General features: G+C 42.8%; 3 non-coding genes across 3 annotated transcripts; 1 reads left to right on the top strand and 2 right to left on the bottom strand.

Annotated features, from left to right (window-relative positions):
• Positions 1–6,502: 6,502 nt before the first annotated feature.
• On the bottom strand, positions 6,503–6,575 carry trnav-aac (transfer RNA valine (anticodon AAC)). Its single transcript has one exon. It is a non-coding gene; the product is annotated as a tRNA-Val (tRNA).
• Positions 6,576–8,552: 1,977 nt separating this feature from the next.
• On the bottom strand, positions 8,553–8,625 carry trnav-aac (transfer RNA valine (anticodon AAC)). Its single transcript has one exon. It is a non-coding gene; the product is annotated as a tRNA-Val (tRNA).
• Positions 8,626–10,276: 1,651 nt separating this feature from the next.
• trnal-cag (transfer RNA leucine (anticodon CAG)) lies at positions 10,277–10,359 on the top strand. The gene has a single exon. It is a non-coding gene; the product is annotated as a tRNA-Leu (tRNA).
• Positions 10,360–13,876: the final 3,517 nt, after the last annotated feature.

Consider the following 13,876-nt stretch of genomic DNA (forward strand, 5'->3'; position numbering starts at 1 on the left):
AGCTCCTGGGCCTCCATCTCACGGGAGCAGAGTGTGGTCGCTGTGCACCGGTGAGCGAGTCGGTGACGAACTCGGGGTTGAGACGCGTCCCTTTCAATCTATGAAATTTCACCAAGGTCCAGAGAGTAGAAACGCTGAATGGAACAGACCCTGTGAGCGATGGACTGAAGGGGACGGCGCTCCGAGCACAGCTGGGAAACGCGCAGAGCAGGAAAAGTGTTCGCAACAATAAATGTCAGATTTATTAATCTTGCAACAATTAGAAGTATAATTAACAACAGCTTTTAAACAAATCTTTGCGAATTTTAGCCGAGGAACTCCAACACTTTATAGTTCCGAGTTCGATATACAAGTTGCTCAAACCTTTATCGAATTCTAAAGTATCTGTTCCAAACTTTTGATATCTTTTCCTTACCTCTACTACGTGACAATTTGCACGTTTAACAGTGTAACCTAACACAACTGGCCACCTTCTGATGGAAGGTTTTCGACCTGAAACGTTAACTCTGCTTCTCTCTCCACAGATGCTGCCTGACCTGCTGAGTGTTTCCAGCACTTTTATTTTTATTACCCGACCTTGTTACCAAAGTATCACTTCACTTCTCTCCTTACCACACTCCTTCCTTACATGTAGCCTTGTCCGACAAACAGGCTCCATTGGCACAACGGGATGTTCTGCTTCAGGCATTAATTGGAACTATAAGGGGAACCAGTGGAGGCAGCATATATGGATTTCCAAAAGGCATTCGATAAGGCACCACGTAACAGGTTGTTACACAAGATAAGGGCTCATGGGACTGGAGGTAATGTATTAGCAAGAATAGAGCATTGATTAACGGACAGAAAACAGAGATTAGGGATAAACGGGTCATTTTCAGATTGGCAGGCTGTAACTAGTCGGGTGCCGCAAGGATCTAGTGCGCATGCTTCAGCTATTTACAGTCGATATTACTGACTTAGATGAAGGGACAGAGTGTAATGTATCCAAGTTTTCTGATGATACAAAGCTAGCTGGGAAAGTAAGCTGTGAGGACACAAAGAGCCTACAATGGGATATAGACAGATTCAGTGATAAGCAATAAGGCGGCAGACGGAGTATAATGTAGAGAAATGTGAGGTTATTCACTGTGGTAGGGAGAATAGACAAACAGAATATTTTTTAAATGGTGCAAAGCTATTAATTCATTCATTCTGCAAAAGAAAGTTATCGGTTAATTAATGGTAATTAAAACAATTCTAAATTTTCCCATCAGCTGAATGTAGTCAATTTCATCAGATTTTGATTTTAAAACTGTGTTATAAAAGTTACTTTTCTTACCAGGAATCGATCCCGTGTTACGGAGGTGAAAGGACTGGTTTTCTGAATCATTTAAAGGTGATCGCTATGAATCACGCAGCATTGTTTTAAAATCACGGCTACAATTTGTTTCGGTGCAGAAGAAGGGGATTGAAAATGACGATAAAATCACTATGCAACGCCCGCGGTGAGAGAGGTTGGAGCTTACAATTAAGTTGGAGCTGCGAAGTAATCGCTGAGCTGATGCTGACGCCGGTCAATGAATGAGAAACCGTTCAATATAAAGGATGAGTTCACAAACACCAGGCGCAGTGCAGTCTGGTCAATATCAAGCCTCTTCTTTCTTATTCAGAGTCATGAGCGGGAGTCAGACGCCACAAACTTTAACTAAAGACACAGATGCGAGTAATACTTCCAAATCTTTTCACTGTAAAATTATTCACTTTATTTAATGGCTGACTGCATTGAATCTGAAAATGATCACCATCAGATTTTATGCTCGCTGCTGATTCGCTTTTCCGTGGACACTAACGCTCCGGTTTCCGTAGTGCAGCGACGATCATGTTCGCCTCCTACATGAACAGTTCCCAAATCGAGCCCGGGTGGATATGTTCGAGTGGAACATTTTAATTCTGCGCAATAACCGGCCCGGTTATATTGAACAAAATTTGCCCCAGATTGCTGATGTCGTAAGTAATAAACATTTTAAACCAGCCTCCTAAAATATGATGGGCCTTGAGATTGCGATCGGAGGTTTGGCGCCGGCTTACGCCTTCGAACCGAGAAACAAATCCGAATTAACTGGTGCCTCCGGAGCTTCGCACTCTTGCGGTCTTGGGCCTGCTGGCGTACGCAAGCATAAAGGCCCACGGATACCATTGGCGCTCATGGTTCGGCAGCATCCGTTGGCCAGGCCAACCAATCATGCAGGGGATTCCTATGATGCTTTATGTACGGAATCCCATAAGCATAATAGAAATCTCCAAATAAATAACATTTCACATCACGGAATTAAGAATAAATGGTCACATGTTCAAAATAAATGAATTTAATTAAGCATTCAATGGTCTCATTCTGTGCCGTTATGACTCCTCTCTGCCCCACACAACAGTGAGAAGGAAATAGAGGGGAGCACGATTCCAACGAGGAGCAGGTGCAGGGAGTTTTTATACAGTTCTTCTTATGTCGGTAAATCTTTTAAAATTATTTCACTTGAACTTTTTCAGTTCAACTTTTCCAAGGAGCATTTCAAGGAACTGGGAAGAAATTAAAAAATTGGAGTTGTTAAAAAAAAAACCTGCCGTCGGGGAATTGAATCCCGGTCTTCCGCGTGACAGGCGGGGATACTCACCACGATAGTAACGTGGAACTGAAACTTGCAGTGTTTGATCAGAACTAGAAGCTAACTGTGAACAGAGTGAGAAAGAGACAGACAGACAGATAGAGAGACAGGGACAAAGAGGGAGGCAGAGACAAAGAGAGAGGCAGAGACAAAGAGAGAGACAGGGACAAAGAGAGAGACAGGGACAAAGAGAGAGGCAGGGACAAAGAGAGAGACAGATAGAGACAAAAAAGAGAGACAAGCACAAAGAGCGAGTGGCCCCAGGGATGAGTTGACTTCAGTTATGTTGATCGACTGAGAAGCTGCAATTGTTTTTCTGCAGAAGATTAAGAGGAAATTTAATCGAGGTTTGTAAATTTACAAGATGTTTTGATAAGAGTAAATAAGGAGAATCTGTTTCCAGTGGCAGGAGGGTCGGTAACTGGAGGACACCGATTGAACCAAACCGGCAAAAGGTACCAGAGGGGAGATGAGGAGTTTTTTTTACCGCAGCCAGTTGTTGTGATCGGGAATGCGCTGCCTGAAAGGGCGGTGGAGCAGACACAATAGTAACTTTCAAAAGAGAATTGAATAAATCATTGTAAAGGAGAAATTTGCAGGTGTGCAGGTTAGGTTGATTGGCTATGATAAATTGACCCTTAGTGTTCGGGGGATTAAATACGTGGGGTTATGGGGATAGCGTGGGATATGTGTTCGTGTAGGGGTTACGGGAATCGGGTGGGACATGTGTCGGTGCAGGCTCGATGGGCCGAAATGGCCTCTATCTGCATTGTGGGGTTTCTGTGTGATTCTGTGTGAAACATCAGGGGAGTGGGATTATTTGAAGAGCTCTTTCAAAGTGCCAGCACAGACTCAATGGGCTGCATGGGCTCCTTCTGTGCCGTATCAATCTATGATTCTATGAATCTATGATTTAAAATTCAAATTGAATGTTTTGAAATATAAATGTAAAACTTAAAATTTTAAACCTTGACAAAATTTACCTAAACGAATTTTAAGTGTATGTTGATTCTCTCACATGATGTTTTCAGACCACACACTGACCAATCTTTGCTAGGCCCCAAGTGGATGATCTGACACTTGAACGCGTTGAACTCCATTAATCACTGGTCAGGGGATATTTAATAGAGGTGATCAAAATTAAGGGGGGAAAAGTTTCCACTGGCAGGAGTGTCAGCAGGGCTATGGGGGACGACCTGCGGAGTGGGACTGATTGGATAGCTCGTTCAAAGATGCATCATGAATTGCTCATTTTAACCTGCGATTGATAGATTTTAGTTAACCAACGTTATTAAGGGATCATTGAAGTCTGTGAGACACTTCATAATTGTTTCCATTATCAATAATCCACCCACAACATTTTGTTGCACACTGCAGGAATTGTTAACATGTATAACGGATGACAGTCAAACTTTAATAACGTTTTATAGATTCAGAGAAAATTGCCTGAACCCCTGTGGTTAATGAAGGGAAGTTTAATGTTTGAGTTCCGTATACACCTTCGAATTCTGGAAAACATGGTTTGTAGTTTGCAGAAACGCGGCTTAGATCTGCCGTTGTGAACCGAGGTAAAGCTGCAGGATCCTTGAATAATCTTTCACAATTCAACTGAAAGCAGCCGGAATGTACAGCTTTGAGAGGGGCTGTCTGCACGGTCAGGTCCGGAAACGGAAGCGAGAGAGCGACACCGTAGTTTTCTGTGTGTGTGCAGAACTGTACAGAATAACACAAATGTAACAGGACTTTACTACATTGCATAACAAATGCGAATTGATCCATTTTTCTACGACATAAATGAATATGATTTACAAAATGTTGCCGCCCGGTTTCGAATCGGTGACTTTTCGCGTGTTAGGCGAACGTGATAACCACTACACTACGAAAACGCTAGATCGAACAGTCGCCTTTTGCTAAACATCTATGAATCTATGAAGAAAGTTTTTAAAGTTTGACTGCCACCCAGCAAACATGTTACAATTTCCTTCAGTGAGCAACACACATTTTTGTTGGTTTTAATACATTTATTAAGATTCTCACAGACTTCAATGGTCTTTGTCAGAACTGAAATCCCTGACTGGGAATCAAACCTGATTGTTTTCAATGATGATAGGATTGTCCTATGAGGAGAGATTGAGTAGATTGGGCCTATAATCTCTGGAGTTCAGAAGAACGAGAGGAGTTCTCATTGAAAGGTACAATTTTCATGCAGGGCTTGAAAGGGTAGAAGCTGAGAGGTTGTTTCCCCTGGCTGGAGAGTCTAGAACTAGGGGGCAGAGTCTCAGGATAAGGGGCCGGCCAGTTGAGAGTCAGATGAGGAGACATTTCTTCACTCAGAGGCTTGTGAATCTTTGCAATTCTCAACCTCAGAGGGCAGTGGATGCTCAGTCATTGTGTATATTCAAGGATTTGGGAGTCCTTTTACACAGAATACAGAAATTAACGTTTGTGAGCTCTTCCTTTATATTGAGCGCTGTCTCCTTCTTTAATCGTTGTCAGCTTTCGCTCAGCGGTTACTTCGCAGCACCAACTTCTTTGTAAGTTCGAACTCTGTCTCACCGCGGGCGCAGTCTGGGCTTTTTTCAATCCCCTTCAACACCGAAACACATTAAAGCAGTGATTTTAATTTAGCAGCGTGACATTTTTCGAGGCACCATTAAATGATTCAATAATTTATTCCTATCAGTGTTGCAGGCTGTGTTCGATTCCCGGTTCGAGAAGATATTTTGATATCACCGTTTCTTATTCATGAATGCGATGTAATTTTATTAAATTAATTACATGCATCTAATGTGAATAAATAAGAACTGCTTTAATCACCATTAATTAACCGGTAACTTTATTTTGCGGAATGAAAGACATAATAATATGGTTACTGAGGGACAGTCGAAACTTCATTCATTTATTTTGCTCTTTGCATCTCCTGAACTGTTAACCCATATCTCATTTTACACATTGCATTTCAGGAGAATGGTTTAAAATGTTCATTGCTTGAGAGAGCAGCCATCTGGGGCAACATTTGTAAAATTTAACGGGACCGGCTATTTCACAGAAAAAACCGATTCTCTCACATGATGTTTTCAGACCACACACTGACTGATCTTTGCTAGGCCCCAAGTGGATGATCTGACACTTGCCCGCGTTGAGCTCCATTATTCACTGGTCAGGGGAGATTTAATAGAGGTGATCAAAATTAAGGGGGAAACCGTTTCCACTGGCAGGAGTGTCAGCAGGGCTATGGGGGAAGAGCAGCGGAGTGGGACTGATTGGATAGCTCTTTCAAAGATGCAATATGAATTCCTCATTTTAACCTGCAATTGATAGATTTTAGTTAACCAACGGTATTAAGGGATCATTGAAGTCTGTGAGACACTTCATAACTGTTTCTATTATCATTAATCAACCCACAACATTTTGTTGCACACTGCAGGAATTGCTAACATGTATACCGGATGACAGTCAAACTTCAATAACTTTTTATAGAATCATAGAAAATTGCCTGAACCCCTGTGGTTAATGAAGGGAATTTTAATGGTTGAGTTCCGTATACACCTTGGAATTCTGGAAAACATGGTTTGTAGTTTGCAGAAACGGGGCTTAGATCTGCTGTTGTGAACCGAGGTAAAGCTGCAGGATCCTTGAATAATCTTTCACAATTCAACTGAAAGCAGCCGGAATGTGCAACTTTGAGAGGGGCTGTCTGCACGGTCAGGGCTGGAAACGGAAGTGAGCGAGCGAAACCGTAGTGTTCTGTGTGTGTGTACAACTGTACAGAATAACACAAATGTAACAGGACTTTGTTACATTGCATAACAAATGCGAATTGACCCATTTTACTACGATTTAAATGAACATGATTTACAAAATGTTTCCGCCCGGTTTCGAACCGGGGACCTTTCGCGTGTTAGGCGCACGTGATAACCACTACACTACGGAAACGCTGGATAAAACAGTCGCCTTTGGCTATAAATCTATGAATCTATGAAGAAAGTTATTTAAGTTTGACTGTCACCCAGCAAACATGTTGCAATTTCCTTCAGTTTGCAACACACATTTTTGTTCGTTTTAATACAATTAATAAGATTCTCACAGACTTCAATTGTCTTTGTCAGAACTGAAATCCCTGACTGGGAATCAAACCTGATTGTTTTCAATGATGATTGGATTGTCCTATGAGGAGAGATTGAGTAGATTGGGCCTATAATCTCTGGAGTTCAGAAGTACGAGATGTGTTGTCATTGAAAGGTACAATTTTCTTGGAGGTCTTGAAACGGTAGAAGATGAGAGGTTGTTTCCCCTGGCTGGAGAGTCTCGAACTAGGAGGCAGAGTCTCAGGATAAGGGGCCGGCCATTTGAGACTCAGATGAGGAGACATTTCTTCACTCAGAGGCTTGTGAATCTTTGCAATTCTCAACCTCAGAGGGCAGTGGATGCTCAGTCATTGAGTATATTCAAGAATTTGGGAGTCCTTTTACACAGAATACAGAAAGTAACGTTTGTGAGCTCATCCTTTATATTGAGCGGTTTCTCGTCCTTCAATCGGTGTCAGCTTTCGACCAGCTGTTACTTCACAGCACCAACTTCTTTGTAATTTCGAACTCTGTCTCACCGCGGGCGCAGTCTGGGCTTTTTTCAATCCCCTTCAACACCGAAACACATTAAAGCAGTGATTTTAATTTAGCAGTGTGATATTTTTTGAGGCACCATTAAATGATTCAATAACGTATTCCTATCAGTATCGCGAGCTGGGTTCGATTCCCGGTTAGGTAAGAAATTTTGATATCACCGTTTCTTATTCATGAATGCGATGTAATTTTATTAAATTAATTACATGCATCTAATGTGAATAAATAAGAACTGCTTTAATCACCATTAATTAACCGGTAACTTTATTTTGCAGAATGAAAGACATGATAATATGGTTACTGAGGGACAGTCGAAACTTCATTCATTTATTTTGCTCTTTGCATCTCCTGAACTGATAACTCATATCTCATTTTACACATTGCATTTTAGGAGAATGGTTTAAAATGTTCATTGCTTGAGAGAGCAGCGATCTGGGGCAACATTTGCAAAATTTAATGGGGCCGGCTACTTCACAGAAAAAACCTATTCTCTCACATGATGTTTTCAGACCACACACTGACCGATCTTTGCTCGGCCCCAAGTGGATGATCTGATACTTGCCCGCGTTGAACTCCATTAATCACTGGTCAGGGGAGATTTAATAGAGGTGATCAAAATTATGGGGGAAACAGTTTCCACTGGCAGGAGTGTCAGCAGGGCTATGGGGGAAGAGCAGCGGAGTGGGACTGATTGGATAGCTCTTTCAAAGATGCATTATGAATTGCTCATTTTAAACTGCGATTGATAGCTTTTAGTCAACCAACGGTATTAAGGGATCATTGAAGTCTGTGAGACACTTCATAATTGTTTCTATTATCATTAATCAACCCACAACATTTTGTCGCACACTGCAGGAATTGCTAACATGTATACCGGATGACAGTCAAACTTTAATAACTTGTTATAGAATCACAGAAAATTACCTGAACCCCTGAGGTTAATGAAGGGAATTTTAATGGTTTAGTTCCGTATACCCCTTGGAATTCTGGAAAACATGGTTTGTTGTTTGCAGCAACGCGGCTTCGATCTGCTGTTGTGAACCGAAGTAAAGCTGCAGGATCCTTGAATAATCTTTCACAATTCAACTGAAAGCAGCCGGATTGTGTAGCTTTGAGAGAGGCTGTCTGCACGGTCAGGTCCGGAAACGGAAGTGAGCGAGCGACACCGTAGTGTTCTGTGTGTGTGCATAACTGTACAGAATAACACAAATGTAACAGGACTTTGTTACTTTGCATAACAAATGGGAATTGATCCATTTTTCTACGATTTAAATTAACATGATTTACAAAATGTTTCCGCCCGGTTTCGAACCGGGGACTTTTCACGTGTTAGGCGAACGTGATAACCACTACACTACGGAAACGCTGGAGAAATCAGTCGCCTTTTGTTATAAATCTATGAATCTCTGACGAAAGTTATTAAAGTTTGACTGTCACCCGGCAAACATGTTACAATTTCCTTCAGTGTGCAACACACATTTTTGTTGGTTTTAATACAATTATTAAGATTCTCACAGACTTCAATGGTCTTTGTCAGAACTGAAATCCCTGACTGGGAATCAAACCTGATTGTTTTCAATGATGATAAGATTGTCCTATGAGGAGAGATTGAGTACATTGGGCCTATAAACTCTCGTGGCGTCAACGGCACCGCGTCTCAATCGGTTTGTAAAGCTGCGTGTTCAAATCACGTCGGGGTCATTGTTTCTCCGGGTATTTGCAGAATTACTGTTTTCTTTGTCGTTTCACAATAACCAGACACTTGCTCCAACGACTGTCTCACTCTTTCCCCAGTGTCAGGGAGTGAAGCGCCACAATTCCTCATTTATTTAATGTGACAAGACACAAGCACAGGTATTCGCTCAAGATCAACCTGCAGGTGGCCACACAGAATAAACAGAGCCCGAGAGACAGGCAGAATCGGGAAACACCGACAAACACACGAGAGATTTTGACAAGGTGAGAAAGCGCTTTGCGATCAGAAAATTGCCTGAATCCCTGTGGTTAATGAAAGCGCTTTTGATGCTTGATTTCCTTACACACCTTGGAATTCAGGTGAACCTGGTTCATGGTTTGCAGAACAATTTAAACCCCTGGGTTAAACCAGAGGGAAGGAAATTCGGCAGTTTAATGAGTTTGAAAGGAACATTTTTGACTTGTGCAGTTCGGTCAGAGAAATGCCAGTGAAAGGAAATCATTGCAGAAAGAGCGATTCTGTAGTGTCCCTTCTGTCTGAACAGTGCTTTCTCGATGCTGAATTAAGTAGAGGTTTTCGTAGTGCAGCGGTTATCACGTTTGCCTCACTCGCGAAAGGTGCCCGGGCGGAAACATTATTTTTCTGTGAAGTAAATTTAACAGGTTTCTTGTGTCAGAAGCAACGAACAATTTAAAGCAGACTCCTAAAATACACAGTGCGTAAATTCTGATAGGGTATAAATCGTCGGCAATGAATAAACTTTCACAAATTATTAAAGTTAAATTACTCAACTTTCGACTGTCCCTTACTGTGAGCATTTCTTGCATTCTGCAAAACAACGCTTTCGGTTAATGAATGTTGATTAAAACAATTAAACCACGAAACTACCAGAACACACATTAAAGAGTTGATCACAATTGCTGATATTTCTTATCTTTTTTCTGGTGTTTTTTCAGCTCTTGGTCCTTTTCAGCTCCTGACTGCGGATATTCCTCTGGTTAAACGTGAACAAACTGAAATATCTCGCAGCCCCGGCCTCGGTTAATACCAACAGATCTAAGCCGCATTTCAGGCCCGAAAACAAACCCATTAATTAATCGCTTTTCCCCAGCTCCAGAGCTCAGATTGTTGCTGCCCATCCCTGGAGCTGCAAGATTCCAGGGACATGGAAAAAACCTCCCCATACAATGAGCACAAGCTCAGGAAAACCCCGGGGGAGATGATATCCCGGTAACTGAGCCTTCAACAGCATTGAACAAGCACCCGGACGGAAACGTTCTTCATGTGGAAGTGATGAGATGCCGAAATTAACGGAAGAAGTCAGGATGGCCGAGCGGTCTAAGGCGCTGCGTTCAGATCGCAATCTTCTCTGGCGACGTGGGTTCCAATCCCACTTCTGACAGTCTTTAATTTTAATTACCAAGCGGAACTCATTTAATTTCACACCACTGTCAAGCACTTTGGGACATCCCTCAAAAGTGGGATTCAGCAGTTCACCTGCTCCATTCACATAGAAACATAGAAGATAGGCCCCTCGAGCCTGCCCCGCCATTTAATGAGATCATGGCTGATCATCCACATTCAGTACCCTGTCCCTGCTTTCTCCCATTTTCCCTTTTTCTCTTTAGCCTTAAGAAATATATCTAACTCCTTCTTGAATATATTTAATGAATTGGCCTCAACTGCCTTCTGTGGTACAGAATTCAACAGGTTCACCACTCTCTGGGTGAAGAAATTCCTCCTCATCTCAGCCATAAGTGGCTTACCCCTTATCCTTAGACTGTGACCACTGGTTCTGGATTCCCGCACCATCGGGATCATTCTTCCTGCATCTAGTGTGTCTAGTCCTGTTAGAATTTTGTAAGTTTCAATGAGATCCCCTCTCGTTCTTCTAAACTCTAGCGAATATAAGCCTAATCATCTCAATCTGTCTTCATACGTCATTCCTGCCATCCCATGTATCAGTCTGGTGAATCTTCGCTGCACTCCCTCCATGGCAAGAACATCCTTGCTCAGATAAGGTGACCAAAGCTGCACACAATACTCAAGGTATGGTCTCACCAAGGCCTTGTACAAATGCAGCAAGACATCCTGGCTCCTGTACTCGAAACCTCTCACTATAAAGGCCAACATTTGCCTTCTTAACCACCTGCTGCACCTGCATGCTTACCTTCAGCGATTGGTGCACACGGACACCCAGGTCTCATTGCAGTTCCCCTTTTCCCAATCTATTGACATTCTGATAATAAGCTGTCTTCCTGTTTTTGCAACCAAAGTTGATAACCTCACATTTATCCACATTATACTGCATCTGCCATGCTTCTGCTAAATCACCTAACCTGTCCATATCATACTGGAGTTTCTCTGCATCCTCCTCACAGCACACATGCCCACCTTGCATTGTGTCGTCTGCAAACTTGGAGTTATTACATCTAGTTCAACCTTCTAGATCATTAATATATATTGTGAGTAGCTGGAGTCCTAGCACTTATCCCTGCCCTACCCCACCAGTAATTGCCTGCCACTTGGAAACAGACCCGTTTAGACATACTCTTTGCTTCCTGTCTGCCAACCAGTTCTCTATCTAAGTCTGTACCTTACCCCCAATCCCATGAGCTTTAACTTTGCACGCCAATCTCTTATGTGGGACCTTATCGAAAGCCTTCTGAAAGTCCAAATACACCACATCCACTGGTTCTCCCTTATCTATTCTACCAGTTACATCCTCAAAAAAGTCTAACATTTCCATCTGACCTGGTACTGAAAGTGGAGACGGTTCCACAGTGCAGCAGTTATCAAGTTTGCGGAATCATTTTGTTCGAACTTGCTCCTTCTGCTTGTCCAGGGGCGAGATTGCTCTCCTGTGTCTGGAAATAACAAATAAAGCAAAAGAATTAGGAGCTGGAGTAGCCCATATATTGTGTAAAATGTGATATGGGTAACAGTTAACAGTTAACATGCAAAGCACAAAACTTGCTGACAAGGGTGGTGCTGTTGCTGTTTGGCGAACCGACCTCTACCTAGCGGAAGCTGCACGCCAACTCTGCAACACCTCCTCCTACCTCCGCCTGGACGATGACCCCTCTACCGAATATCAAGTCACCATTTGCAAGACTGTCACTGACCTCGTATGAGAAGAGATTGAGTAAAGTAGGCCTGCAATCTCTTGAATTCGGAAGAATGGGAGGGGATCTCATTAAGCATGCAAAATTATTACAGGGTTTGATCGGTTGGATGCTGGGAGAATGTTTCCCTTGGCTGGGGAGTCTAGAACCAGGGGCCACAGCCTCAGGATAAAGGTTAGGCCATTCAGGACTGAGAGTAGAAGAAATTTCTTCACACAGAGGGTGGTGAATCTTTGGAATTTTCTACCCCAGATGGCTGTGGAGGCTCAGTCATTGGGTATGTTCAAAACAGAAGTCGGTAGATTTCTGTCTGGTAAGGGCATCAAGGGATATGGCGATAGGGCCGGTGAATGGATTTGAGGCAGGAGATGAGCCATGATCTCATAGAATCCCCTACATTTGCTTAAAAATCTGTTCCATTACCTCTTTTTTCAAGTTCTGACGAAAGGTTATCGACCAGAAACGTTAACTCTGTTTCTCTCTTCTCAGAAGCTGCCTGACCTGCTGAGTATCTCCAGCATTTTCTGTTTCAATTCAGATTTCCAGCATCTGCAGTATTTTCTCAGTTCGCATTTCTTTCATTGTGCAAAACAAGGTTATCGCTCAATTAATGACGCTTTGAAAGCAAAATAAAAGTTTAACAAAATAAATACCGCCTAACGTGGGGCTCGAACCCACGACTCTAAAATTAAAAGTCTCATGCTCTACCGACTGACCTAGCCGGGCCTGTCGATATTATATTTCATTGTCGCTGATTGCAGTCAGGCCCGGCCCGGTCACAACAGCATGTCTGAGCCGCGTTTCTGCAAACTACGAAACAAGTTCTCCAGAAGCCCAAGGCGTATCAGGAACTCAAGCAGCAAAATCCCTTTCATTAACCACAGGGGTTCAGGCAATTTTCTGATCGCAAAGCGCTTTAGTCCTTGTCAATATCTCTTGTCTATTTCCCGGAGATTCCCGATTCTGTCTTTCTCTCTGGCTTTGTTTATTGTGTCTGTGGTGTGGAGATGCCGAAGTTGGACTGGGATGGACAAATGTAAGAAGTCACACAACACCAGGTTATAGTCCAACAGCTTTATTTGAAATAACAAACTTTCGGAGCGCTGCTCCTTCTTCAGGTGAAGTGGAGAAATGCATAAAGAAACAGCTTATATAGTCAGAGAATCATGTCAGATGTTTACAGGTATCCTTTCCAACTGCCATTTATCACACCTCAGCAGAGAGATAATCACAGCAGTCAAAGGTGTGAATAAGAACATAAGAACATAAGAAATAGGAGCAGGAGTAGGCCAATTGGCCCCTCGAGCCTGCTCCGCCATTCAATAAGATCATGGCTGATCTGATCCTAACCGCCAATCCACTATGACAGGACTATCTCCTGAATCTAACAGCATTAGACACACGAAAACAGGAGCAGGATCAGGCTACACGGCCCCTGGGCCCGCTCCGCTACCCACAGGGCCATGACCTATCCGAACCTAGACTCATGTCCAAATTCCTGCCCGCTCCCCGTAACCCTTAATTCCCTTTTCTACTAGGAAACTGTCTATTTCTGTTTTAAATTTATGTAATGATGTAGCTTCGACAGCTTTTTGGGGCAGCATATTCCATGGACCTACCACCCTCTGAGTGAAGTAGTTCCTCCTCATCTCAGTTTTGAAAGAGCAGCCCCTTATTCTAAGACTATGCCCCCTAGTTCTAGTTTCACCCATCATCTGGAACATCCTCCCTGCATCCACCCGATCCAACCCCTTCATAATCTTATATGTTTCAATAAGATCGCCTCTCATTCTT

This window comes from Somniosus microcephalus, unplaced genomic scaffold (assembly GCF_052327205.1).
Source record: "Somniosus microcephalus isolate GS21.2 unplaced genomic scaffold, FLI_Smic_1.0 unresolved_chr4, whole genome shotgun sequence".
Lineage (NCBI taxonomy): Eukaryota > Metazoa > Chordata > Chondrichthyes > Squaliformes > Somniosidae > Somniosus > Somniosus microcephalus.